The 14,145-nt window shown below is 28.0% G+C and overlaps 1 protein-coding gene across 4 annotated transcripts in view; it reads right to left on the bottom strand.

Annotated features, from left to right (window-relative positions):
• LOC148237832 (uncharacterized) overlaps positions 1-14,145 on the bottom strand; it is a 444,404-nt gene that overhangs the window by 287,577 nt on the left and 142,682 nt on the right. For all 4 annotated transcript variants that reach the window (XM_088205822.1, XM_088205820.1, XM_088205821.1 and 1 more), the window contains one exon: positions 11,460-11,491. The gene's annotated coding sequence lies outside the window, so the exon portion shown is untranslated. The remainder of the gene's footprint in view (positions 1-11,459; positions 11,492-14,145) is intronic.

The following is a 14,145-nucleotide window of genomic DNA, read 5'->3' on the forward strand; positions in this document are numbered from 1 at the left end:
CAAGTACTTGATAATCGAGTATTTTGAAAATTACTCGATTAATACTCGAAATTAAAAAAATTTGAAATATTTGAGAAACAAAAATAACTTTAACTCGGTCCGGTAAAGGTTAACGTCTTGCTTTTATTTGGCGTTTATGCCCGAAGTCCCGAGTTAGAGCGGTTACTATCAGGTATAATTTTTTCATAGTTCCATAATTGCATAGTTCCGGTCGTCGGCTATGTTAGTGGGTACGATGGAGAAATTTCTTTTGTGTTTTCTGTTCGACAGTCCCGACTTATCTAATTTATGGCAATGAACAATATGAAATATCAACAAAAAATTTTTTTAGGTTTTATGACTATGCAGTTGTAGCGTAAAGTGTTGTAAATTGTTTACACTGATCCCTCAGCTTAAAATATAAATCAAAACAATTGTGTGTTTTAAAGGCATTTAAAGTAAAGTCAGTTCTTTGCGAACCGTTTAGCTCTAGAGTGAAAGGGATTCACCCAAATACATCTTCGAAGGATATAGATTTAAATTCTTCGCATTAATCAGAAGGAGTAAAATATTGTATATTGTTAAGAAAAAAAATCTATTCAAGAAGAATTACAAAATGCTATTTTGTCAATAGTCGAAGGAAATAAGAGAAAAGCAGAGAAGGGAATGAAAGAAGAGAACATAAAAAGAGAGTTCAAAAAATTTTATATCTATAAAAAGCGAACAGATATAAATTAGAAGCCTTATCCAATGCGTTAATGACAATAAGACCAACATCAGCAGCAACGGAAAGGGTTTTTTCCATAACGGGAATAATAAAACCAAAGGTTAGCAGTAATATTAAATTCGAGACACTTTTTGCATTATTGTTTTTAAAAAGTATGTTCGTGAAGTTAAAATAATTGTAAAAATTAACATACTAAGTATTTTATTTATTCATTTATATGTGCATGAATTTGAATAATAGCTATTTTGGTACATTTGGTAAATACTCGAAAGTACTCGAGTACTCGAGTATTTTAAAATTTTAATATTCGAAACTCGAGTAGTTGGTGGTTCGAGTAATTGGAGACTCTAAATGGAGACATCTGTAGGAGTAGATACATTTTAATTTAAAAATTGTAATGAATTGGGAAACCAGATATGCAGTAAACTGTCAATTACAGTAAAAAACGTAAGAATGAACGCAGAAATGAAACGTTGATAACTTTACTGATATTTACAAACGGAAAACTTTCCAATTTTAAATATTCCACTAAAAACGGTGCAATTATTTTGGGGCAAAAAATAATTAAAATACTTAATTGCACCAGAATATATTTTTGCAGGGTGTTGATTTGTATTTTTCACAAGAATCGGAAGATGTGCAAGATTGCACATTGATTGCGTCCGACTCTATACGAATAAAGTTGCAAAATGCCATTTCATTGATAGTAGAAAAACAATGGCTAAATGTCGTAAAGTATAAAATTTAAAGGAGGATATCAAGAAATTGAATGTTTAAAAAGCGGAAGGAAAAAAATATATTTAATATTTAACTCACTGCTAATAATAAAATTGTGTACCTACAAATATGAAATATGATACATTGAATTATATAATATTTTTAAAATATATGTTTTTAAAATTAAAATAAATGTGTAATTTAAGTTTACTTTCATATATATTTATTATATGAGTATGTATTTGATTTATTATTAGCTATTTTGGTACATTGGAAACTACTCGAGTATACTCGAGTATTCAGGTATTTTAAGATTTTACTACTTAATACTCGAGTAGTTGATTATGTCGAATAATAAGTCTCTAGTGGAGACTGAGCCCCATCACCTTGCCAAGTTTAGGGGTGAGTCGCTCCGACACTCATTGTTAAAACTTTTTTGCGAGATAAACTATTATATATAATATATGTATATCTGTTTAATAATTAAAAAATAATTAAACTAATCACTTAAGTTTGTTACTTAATATTTTATAACTAGACTAAATATATTTTTTAAAACTATTATATATGAAAAATAATGTGAAATGACGAGACTGTAAAATTTAAAATATTTATTTTAAAATGTAGTTTTGATAAAGTACAATATTGTATTTAATTATATTTTAACAAAACAGTTTATAATTTACAACCATTTATTTGTTCAGTATCTTTCTTGTTTTACATGATACATCTAAGAAACATTTTCGGACCTAACTTAGCGTTGTCGGTACGTCTTATATCAGAAGTTATAAGTCATAAAAATATATGTTTCACACAAAACTTGCAAATCGACTAATAAGATTTTCGAATGCTCGACATTAGAAACCGACACTGCGTGGCCCAGAGTAGAGCAAGGTGGAAAAAATCATGGATGAGAGCTTACCCCTTTATAATAAGTATTACCCCTGACTGTTGCACAATGATGAAGATAATGATATATCAATCACTTGCTTTGAACAAAATAAAATAGAGATTAAAATTATAAGCGAAGCGTGAATTACGTGAAGCTCAAAATCGTGATTTTAAAACGCAAAATTATGAACACGTAGCTCAAGATTATGAGCCTATTGCGCAAAGCAGCTACCCTAAATGTTTTGTAAACAAAGGTGAAAATAGACATGTTAATAAAATAGATACACAACTAATTCTGATATTTTATATATAATTAAAATTTAAACATCGTTACTTTATGTTATACTTTATTATCTGCAAACTTAAACTTAATATGTAATGATTTATTTCACATTGATTTTAATATCCTATTTTTTTTTAATATAAGATAAAATCTTATATATTTCGATATATAATACATACGTTATTAGGATTGCGCACAAATGTGTATTTTATGGAAGATCAAGAGCAGTTTCGTGAATGGGAAGAAAATAATAAAATTAAGGAGCATATTTTATATATCACTAAGGTCGAAACCTCATACAATCGTATTTGATAATAAAAATAAGCTATAATAAATATATTTATCCAGTCGGATACATATATCTATTGTTGCTTTATAGAAATAGTTATTTCATCGAAAACATTAATTTCAATAAGATAATTAATTTTACAAACATACCATTATATATAGTGCATGCTTTTTTATGTTTACAATGTTGTTATTAGCTGCATTATAATAACAAATAAGAATACAAATTAAAACGCTGAAAATTTTTAGATAAAAAAACTAGAAAAACCGTTAACAGTTCAAGTGAAAAAAAGTGCTAATTAAAATACATTTGACTAAGCCGCTAAATTAATATGCTTCTATATTTTGTGCTTATATTTAAATTCAATATTATTTTCTCTGTTTTTCGTAGTCTATGATACACGAGTTAAATGGGTTAGTGTTGTTACGCGATATAAATTTATTTAGATGACTTGCAATTTAAAAAATAGTAATACTAATTTGATTAATTGTATGTAGTATCTTTTTTTGTAGTATATTTTATTTCTATTAAAAATCGATCTAAATATTATAATAACTAAAAGCTATTTAAGGCAAAGTTCCATGATGTATTTATTGAATTCAAGCTTGGACCCTAGGTATTTAATGCTAGATTTCCATCATACATTACTAATTTGTTCAATTTAGAGAGGCGGTGGCAAAGTTTGTCCACATTTAGAAAAGTTTAACTACTACTTAATACAAATTATAGTTTTATTTTGGTTGATTTTTCACCTTTTAAAATATTCATTTAGAATTGAAAAATATTTCTGTAATTTATTTGTGATTCGTTTAAGACCGTAAGCACTCGGTAAAATATCTGTATCGTCAGCGTACATAAAAAACGCGAATTTTTAAAATATGAAATATCGTTCGTACACAAGATAAAAAGAAAAGGGCTCCAGCTGGAATTTTACAAACAATAGTGTTTATTATATAGCAGAATAACATAGCTTCTATTTTCAAGTATGAGCGTACAAAGCGTAACAGATAGTTGAGGATTTTGTATCTGTATAGTTTGCAGATCAATCCGTCGAAAGCGTTTTCTATATTTCATGTTAAAAGCCCTGTACAATTTTTTATATTAATATAGGTAAACCAGATAGTAATGTATTTAAAATGGTCCTTATTAACAGTCTGTTCTGTTGTGTTTTGTGTTATATCGGTTGTTAAAGATCTCACAAAAAATTCTCACCCATTTACAAAATAAGGAATTTATTCCAAATAAGGAATTAATTCATAATTTTATATTATATCACTGCCACAACTAACAATATTTGTAATGTATATGGCAATGTTTTAAAGGTTGAAACATCTCAGAAGTAGTTTCAAAAGTTATGACCGTAAAAATTATCTTAAGAGTGGAAGAGCAAAAATTGTGGATGATGATATTTTGAAAGTCGAAATTGAAGCAAATCTAACTATAATTATTAAGGAAACTTAAGCTATATCTAAGGAAAGAAATTTCGTTGTAGATTAATAATTAATAAATTAGCTTTTTGTTTATTTCATATAAAATACGACATTTCTGCTGTTGAGTGTTTTTCGCGAAAACCAAACTGTTCGTTATTATTTTTTTATCGCAATTAGTAAAAATTAAATAAAACATACAATATTTTATCAATTTTATCTTCTTTGACTTTTATTTTATAATGTTTCATGTAAAATATTATACAAGATAAAGAAATTAAAAATGTAATTAAACTTGTTTGTTTTTAAATATTCATTAATTAAGGCAGGCTGTTGTATATTTAATAAGTTCAATATAAAGTTTACAGAATATCCTTGGCGTATTTTATGAAACGCAAATAACTTTGAGGAATATAAAAATACAGGTAAGTTATTAATTAGTTCTTTGCGTTATTAGTCTTTTAGATATTTACGAGTTTTGATCATACACTTTTTAATTAAATCCTATATACATATATGTATATGTATGTCTATAGCGATTGTGTATCTATGTGAGAAACAAATTTACTATCAGTTTAATTATTATTTATAATCATTAAAATGGTTTCTAATGATTTGTCCCACGATAACAGTTAAAGCGCAACTAACTTTAATCTGTATCACAAATTACCGTAGACTTCTCTTTTAGTCGACGCTGCATTAAGCTCTACTGTGTGTATGTAATATCACTAAGTTTCAATGAATTTACTTTTGAAGCAATTGAAACATACACAAACATAAATATAAACTAACAAGCAAGCTGACACTTATCCCGATAGGAATCCCAGCGGCATAATTAAACGCATACATTTATACGGATTAGTACAAATGCACGCCACTATAATAATGTATACATAACGAATGTTTTAAATCAAACTATTTTTTTCATGCGCTTCATGAAATTTACAGGTAAACTTTATTTTACAAACATACATGACTGTATATATTATACACAACACACAAAGCTAAGAGCATTATGACAATTATCACACCCGTTGTCGGCAAAAACAAACTAAACGTACTCATAATATTTTCCCCGTGGTGTTTGGCGTCCAAATGAAAAATTGTACAGAACAATCGGCTCTGTCCAAATAAAGGGGAAACGAAGCCAATCGCGATGGGGAATTTGCGCGCAAAATTCGACGTTTTTTAATTGAAAAACCCTGTTGCGACGTGATGACACCGTACCCCGGGTATAAAACACGTATCTGTATCTGCGAAAATCCTCATCGGTATCGGTGGATATTTTTTTACGGCAAAATCTCCTTTTGTTATGAAAAAATGTTTGCACGGTACGTGTGTGAGGATGCCGCATTTTTGTTATCGATTCTTCTGCGAGCAAACAGGCTCTGATCAATTTGGTAGGTGTACGTAAATAAATAAAGGTACAGTGCGACCGGACAATATGTTCATGCTAGTTGAACGGATGTTGTGTTAAAAAACTGTCAATGAACTACGAGTATTTATATATACATAAATTTACTGTTGCATGAAAACAATTTACGGTATATATATAAATTACAATATTTATTTATTTCATTACAAATCTGTCCATTATGACTTGCTAAATTTCTCTGATGCGTCGTGATAGCCATTATACAAACAATTATTATACAATAAAACATTAAAAATAAACATAAATCAATGTTGCTGCCAACCCAAAATATATAAGCACCATCCCACGTATTTTTTCCAGCTCCTTACAGCTATTGCCAAAAACATCCTTGGCAAGCTCGTTAAAAATCTGGTTGGCTCGTCTAAAAAGAGCGAATTCAAGCGACGACGTTCTGATCGCGACAAACAAGAATAAGGGACGCGATCACAACTCTCTGAGAATTTAAATAGTGCTTCATTAAATAGACGCTAGGCCAAGAATCCAATGAATTGTATTTCGCACTTTGTACAAAGGCACCAGAATTCAAATATGAATACGACTTGTACTTTCTCTTTTATGTCATCAGCATACAGTTATTAATTGCCGTAAGTATATCGTTGATAAAGAAAAGAAAGAGCAGAAGACCCTGATTAAGTTCCGAAGAAGTAGCTCATGACAAACTTTGTCAGTTTCTTTTTGAATGTCGGTATAGACTACAACAACCTAGATTTTAGAATCAAGGGATTCCGTCATCGTCTTTAAAAGACACAAGAGGTTAGTGACAGACGAAACCCGTGTTATTGGGCACTAGCGCTTGCCGACAGCGATTGTGGATATATCCGAAGTTTTCGATACACGATTTGACTCATTTTGTAGATCAAAGTGACTTTCACACATTCCACAAATCAGAAAATAGTGAAATTTCACGCTACAAATTTAAAATGGACCATAAGAAAGCAAGAAGATTACCCTCACCGCTTTTCAATATAAAGCAATAAAATCCGATTCTGTGGAACTATGTGATTTTAACTTTTCGACATTATGAACCTTTGAATACATATTACCGAATTCCTACTTTTTGGCAATGATTATAAAGTATTGCTTAAAATATAAGTAATTGAGAATTATAGAAATCTTCAATTTAATATCGAAAATCTATAAGCGAAATTATTCGCTAATAAATTACCATTATCATTTTATGAGATATTATAAAGCAAAGCAAAAACTAAATTTAATTATAAAATGGATAACAATGTGTTTCATCGCACATAAGTGGTAACTGATTTAGGTGTCCTCTTTCAAGCCGACTACAGATTCCATAAGCACATAGAAAAAAATATATGTAAAAAAGCCTTAAAAATTACAGAAACGCGCATTAATTGAAGAGCTCGCTGCCTTTGTGTGCCTTGTATTTTCACTTATTTTTATTTCAGCGTGCATCGCCCATAAAAAAATTCCAAAAAAAGTTACTCAAATATGTACATTCAGGAATATGAACATGATATATTTTAATTTCCCAAAAAAACTATCACGGTATGCTGGGATATGATTTCCTTGAGTAACATCGACGAGTATACTTGTAAAATCACTTATTTAATCTGCTTGTAGGAAATATACACAATCCTGAAATTCTGGAAAAATTTCGTTTTGGTGTGTCACCTAATTACCGGCGCTTATTTTTTTATTTAAACTTCCGTTGTATTCTGACAGGCATTAGGCCATTTCCTCACACCGAAGTAAATCTATTCTATGTAATTAAATTAAGCATAATAAATACTACCATACTAAAAATCTGGTGATCAAAAATGTCACAATCTATATAACATGAAAAAATGTAATCATATAGCATTATTAATATATATTTATTTGATATTCCAATGCCCTCTATTAATTTTCCGTTATAACCTATCAGGCGTGAGCCTAATGTGTAACAAGTAAGTTTTTACTACCAGACTAAAAGTCTGGAAATCAATGACGTCTATTTATTTAATTATATATTATTACGTGTATAATAATTTACAATAAATAGATGTTTGCAGCTAAGGCCGGTTTTTCAAAATTATGCATTTTTATATAAATAAAAATTTAAGTCAACTGCCGTATCTGGAACCCGTCGGTTCTGTGTTACCAGGCTAAGCCTTTTGGGCTACGCTATTCTGACCTTTCCTATGACCTTTCGACCCTACCGACGTTCCCTAATGTTGTTTAAAATATCGCATGCAAAAATATCTATGTAAGCTTATTTAAGGAGTACTTGAATAACATTTTCACAATGTAATAAAGGGCATTATGCATTATCCCTTATTATTATTTTTTGTTTAAAATATGATTAACTAACATTATTTTTTGCTTTAAAATATAAGGCAATAATTTTGGCAATGTAAAATATCAATTAAGATTAGACATCAACAATTTGTTATCTGTATTTTAATTTACTGTAATCCTTTTTTATTTTATAAATATTAAAAAATAAAAGTAAGTAATGTGCCATAACAATTATTTCCATTTAAGATAAAAAAATATCACAAATTAGTATGCCAACGATGTTGAGCAAAAAACTACGATATATAAAAGAGCATTAAAGGAGAAACTCATACATATATTTACAAAACAATCATTTGTAAATAGATTGTCTAGAAATAAATAATAAAAAATGAAAAAAATGAGATTAAGAGCGATACGTTCGAAACAACGTAATTTCTTTAGATGCAATTGCTCGGATATGTTTTATGTCTGATACGTTTCGAGAATTTATAACTTTTGTTTGCGTGGACAGATCCTTCTATGACGTCACGTCTTTTTACTTATTTTTTTTATATTTTCTATAAAACATATCTATATTTTATATTTGTTAATGTCATTTATGTATATAATAATAATTCTATTTTTAAGTTTAATAAATATTACTTTTTTATTATTTGTAAAATAATATTATTAAAAGCACTGAATGTACGTGTGTCGAATACAGACGGCAATAGCAACAGAATTTCCAATCACCCGGTACTGGCGTTCCAAGCGTTCAGGAATTCGACATCTTATATCCCGCGCTTTTATCATAGAAGTCAATCGGAAAATACTTTCGATGAAACAACGTCACACTGAAAGGTTGTTTTTAGCGAGAAAATATTTTATATTTCTTTTCAAAAACAGACTTGTATCGGTAAAAATCCCGAAAAAATACATTAAACATTTTAATAAAAGACGTGATCGCATCATCAAAATCTGACATTTTTACTAAATTTATTCATATTGTATTTTTATAATATTTATTTTTAATGCAAAAAATAATATTTATGTGGTTTTAAGAATGCTAGTTTTATAACCGTTGACATTTTATATACATATTATTAAAAATTAATTGCCTGAATATTTCGCCAATATTAAGGTTAATTTAACTAATTTCAAACTAATGATTATTTCCTAAATGTTAACATGCATTATATTAATTAGAATTCAATCATTAAAATTAATTTACTCTCTTAGAAAATTCATGTATGTTCAAATATTGTCTGAATCGTGTAACTATGCCAAAATTCTATCTAAGGTACTCTATAATACTTTGGCGTCTTCTATCCCCCAAATTACAGTTCCTGCATTGTCTAGCGCCGGATTATGGGGGTGTTAACAACGTTTTCTGAATAAATATGAACGCTATTAGAGCAAGGACATCGAGAACCCTTTCGCTTTCATATATTAAGGGTTTTTCATATTGGTTTTACATGTTATACATGCGTATATTATCTATATATGTATATATATACAAATATGTATTTATACTTATGCTCACATTAAAATTAAGATAAATATGACCTTTCACTAACCTATTTTATTTAAAATACTTCATTTTATTTTTAGAATACAGCATGAATTTAATGCTTCTACGAATAATATTAAAGCTGTTTAATTACTTAAACATAAATACTTCTTTCTAAAAGATGGAGAAGCATTCAAATGAAATCAAATAATAGAAAAATAATTCTCTTGGAAAGATAATATTATTGTAAAACAAAATTAGCAAATAAACATGGTAGTCTGCAAATGACCTTTGATAGTTTTTAGGTAAAAACTCAAACCTAAAAATAGAAAATCTAAAAGTTTAAATATAGCTTATGTTTTTGGTATATTATCAATAAACTAATCACATTTTTTAATCTTACAACAATCGAAAATAACCGATTTTTTCTTGTAAAATATAACATATACAATTAACTTCTTACATAAAATTGACCGTAAGAACTGTGTTAATCTCTTACGACAATTTTATTCCCATTAGAATACGTTACTTTAAACAAAGATACTTCACAATGAAACCATGAAAAGAAATCGTCATAATATTTGAGAATTTTACACACAAATACATAAATAATAACTTAAACGGAATTTTGAAACACATTTTTACATGCTTATTTCAAATAATAGGCATCGTTTCACTAAAAATTCGTCCATTTTGGGATATTTTTTTAGTGAAAGAGAAGCGACAATAGCGGTTTTTTTATGGATAGCTACCTGGGAGACTTACTAAAACTTCAAAATAGAAACGGATGTTATTTTAATTAACAAATAAAAACTTTTTTTGTTCGTCCAAGCTACTATAAGAACAAATAAAAATAAATTTATATTTGCTCACGCATTTAGACAAAGTGCCACAGGCAAAGACGCCGAGAGATAAATATAATTTTTTTAAGGTCTCTGCTCTTTCTATAATACAACACCAATATAAGGACTATTTTATGTCTAAATCAGAATCACCTGCCTATTTTAACCTTTTTGACTAATCTAAGCACAGCATTTGACACCTCCGCCCGATACTGACACCAACATTACACGTGTAAAAAATATAATGATAAATAATAATTTTTCTAGTTGATCAAGTCATATTATTTGGCATAAAAAACTAAATTGTGCGACCAATTTTGAAACATAACAAAAGTAAGGTGAATTAAAGTAATTTTAAAGAAAAAGCAAATCGCTAGGAATCAACAGGATTCCAGATTCAAATATACCTTTAAAACCATCCGCGTTTCATTTAACAATCTGAGTTAATTTAAATTCACTAATAACATAAAAGTGATACCAAACTTAAGCATAAGTTAGTGTTGAGATAATTTTATTGAATTCTGGAATTATTAAACTCAATTACAAAACAAATAGCTAAAGTGTAATTTACATGAAATTAGATATGGATGATTTTGGCTCAATAAATCATTCGTCATTACACATAGGGGTTTTAAATGCTCTACTTGTAACATTGCCTTCTAGAGAAACATTTAATTCTCAAAGCAAATTCTGTTACAGAAATCTAAAAAGCAACAAAAAAAATCAATGATATTCTAGGATATATTTATTAATCCTTTGTAATCAAATTCATTTTATTTTATTTAAATAGATACAAACTCGTTTGCAACCATATATATGATCAACCGACCAAACTTGAGGGTAAGTTAATTAACACTGATTAACACATTTTTATAAAAATTTGCTTTTAATATTTAATTCACAACAAACATTTATACCACCAGTACTTAATTTTCGAGTATTTTAGTGAGCCATATAAACTTTAATAATCATATTACTTATATTCTGTGCTAATATTTTTTATCAATCTTTATTATAAATATTATCATATGATATTTTAATAAATTGATTTTTCAATAATTTTTCCTTAACTTACATATGTTTATTAGGGATTTTATATATATGGCTACAACACATAATCAAAACGAAGTACTCACCGATTTAATTTGTTCTCAGCTGTCAATAGTGCCTGCAACAAACATAAAAATGAATTATTTATCATTGAATGAATAAAATCGATCATGCTTCGTCTATGGTACACATGTGTCCGTATGAAGCACGCTGCAAGGGGTATAATGAAATTATGCAAATAGTCAAGCGGAAAACCATGGAAACAAGGAATCAGGACACGTTCTGGAACGTGTTTAGTGAAGCGGGCCCGGTTGCGATTCGATTGCGATTTTCAATATTTTTAATTTTATTTTTTTTTTGATGAAAAATTGACAACCAGTGATATGTATGTAGCTCTTCTAATATTGCTATATTTTTATTATATTTTTAAAAAATATAAAAAGGTTCTCTAATTAACCTTTATTATAAAAATAAAATATAATATATGTCCCATATAAAATATTTTATACTCTTAACATTTGAGAAACACTAATTTGCATATTCACCTCATTTAAGCATCAGTAGTGTAACTTTGTGCTCGCGTTATTTCTAATAGCAATAATTATAATTGTTACTGAAAAAATATACCTTAACATTTATATTTTTTTATAATTAAAATTAAATAATTAAAAAAAATATATTATGTAATAAAATGTGCTGCTTTTATTTTATTTACGTGTTTACTTCGATTACCAAATTGAAAACACAGCCTAAATGGAAGTACCTTTATAATTAGTGTTGCTAGGCGTATAATATTAATATACACAATCAAATTAGGACTCGTTAATTAAATCAATACTATTAAGTAAACATATTTATATATTTATATACAATTATCCATATTTGATAATTGTAATAAAACTCGTTGTTTATTTTGTTTTTATGTTTATTGAACGATGTGTTAATAATTTAAAAATATGTGTTACTAATGTTAGCATTACTGATAAAAAGAAAAAATCAATTACATTCCAGTTAAATATAGTTTAGGATCAAGTTCATAAATCAAATAAATAATATTATGATATCATATATAATATTCTTGACACATTCAAAAGTTAAGATCGAGAGAAACGTTTTTTTATACCCAGTAAAGTTTTTTTATGCCTAAAGGGTGAAAAAACACACATTTCAAAAAAGTTTTTCGTTTAATAAACTAAGAATTTGACGGCGTGACAACTTGCTTAAAATATTAAAACAAATCTTATGTCAGATTTAATTTATTAAGTATTCCCTAGGACAAATACAGAACCGCCAAAAATATGTTTAATACTATAAAACTTCTCTACTTCTTAAGTTATGACAATTCGCTAAACAAAAACACATGTAATATATATTATGTAATTTTATAAATGTGAGCTGTATTGTAATTTAAATATAAAATAACCTGAAAAATTGTAAACCAGTATTTTTTTAAGCATACAGGTACGTATTTGATCTAAAGTGGAATGGGCCAAACATGTACTTTTTTTGGCCATGGAAAAGTTAATTACGTTTTGTGTAACGAAACTGGAAAGTTTAAGTACTTATGTACGTGCAAATTATTATTGATGAACAGTAAACTGGATAATCGTTAAAGAGAAAATACTTTAATAGTTTGATAAATTGTTAATCGAATGACCAGAACGGATCGATTACAGTTAAAAAATAATATACTCAAAAAATTATTGATATTTTTTTATATTCAATAAATTAAAATCAAAGCTGTTTCTACCTAATTATAACTGTGGATTGCTTGAGTAGAACATTGATAAAAATAATTTAATGAGTAAGTTTAGCAACACTGCATGCATATGATTCAATGGCAGTGTGCTCTATAATCACCATTGGAAACATTCGGTTGGATAATTCCCTAAAATACCGACAAGCTATGGTACACGATTCACTTTATGATAATTTTCAATAGACATAACTAAATGATACTCTAGCCGCGTTACACAGCTGAGACCTGCCAGCTAGCAAATTAATTCTCGCGAATGAATTATAAAACGATTAATTCGACCCGCCGAGGGGCGCTTCATCACTCCGGGAGAAAGACGTTCTCTTTGCAAGATTAATTACTTCCGCGAAATGCCATATTTCTCATCTCATGCATGTATAAAAAAATAATATAAAAATAATTTTAATGAATTTTTTTCAATCAAGCTTTTTATGATATCTCTTATTTTTTTATGAATTGGTTTTATAGCTTGGTGAATGCTTTCTGTAATTCATACTTATGCTTACTATTTAAATAATATTTTTTAACAAAATTTTCTCATCGACTCTTTTATTACTTCATAACCTGTGTTTTTCCTTGAAATTTCTTTAAAAAAATGTTAAATTAAAAATTCAAGTTTACCTAATTTATTTTTTATTTAACATTAAATTTAAACGAATATTTTTGATTATTTTTTATAACGGCTGCATTTTTTTATACTGCTAAGGAAGAAAACCTGTGCTAAATATTTTAATTATGCATGCTTTCATGAAAGCTTTTCGGGTCGAAAGTATTTGAATGGCAGAAAACTGTTTAATATTTTTTCAACTACTTAAACCGGCCTTATCTTGGTTTTAGAAATCTTAGACATAAAATAGTAATCGGATAAAAAAAACTGCTCTGCGTGGGAATTGGCAGATTTCAAAAATGTATGAGGGCTTTTTACAGAAAAACATTATAAAATTAAGATATTGATTTTTTAAGAACCATGAGGTTCTGATCTCTATCTTTTTCGAAATATGAAAAAAATGAATTGG

The sequence above is a fragment of the Plectrocnemia conspersa genome, unplaced genomic scaffold (assembly GCF_051122295.1).
Source record: "Plectrocnemia conspersa isolate PC_06_02 unplaced genomic scaffold, ASM5112229v1 ptg000002l, whole genome shotgun sequence".
Lineage (NCBI taxonomy): Eukaryota > Metazoa > Arthropoda > Insecta > Trichoptera > Polycentropodidae > Plectrocnemia > Plectrocnemia conspersa.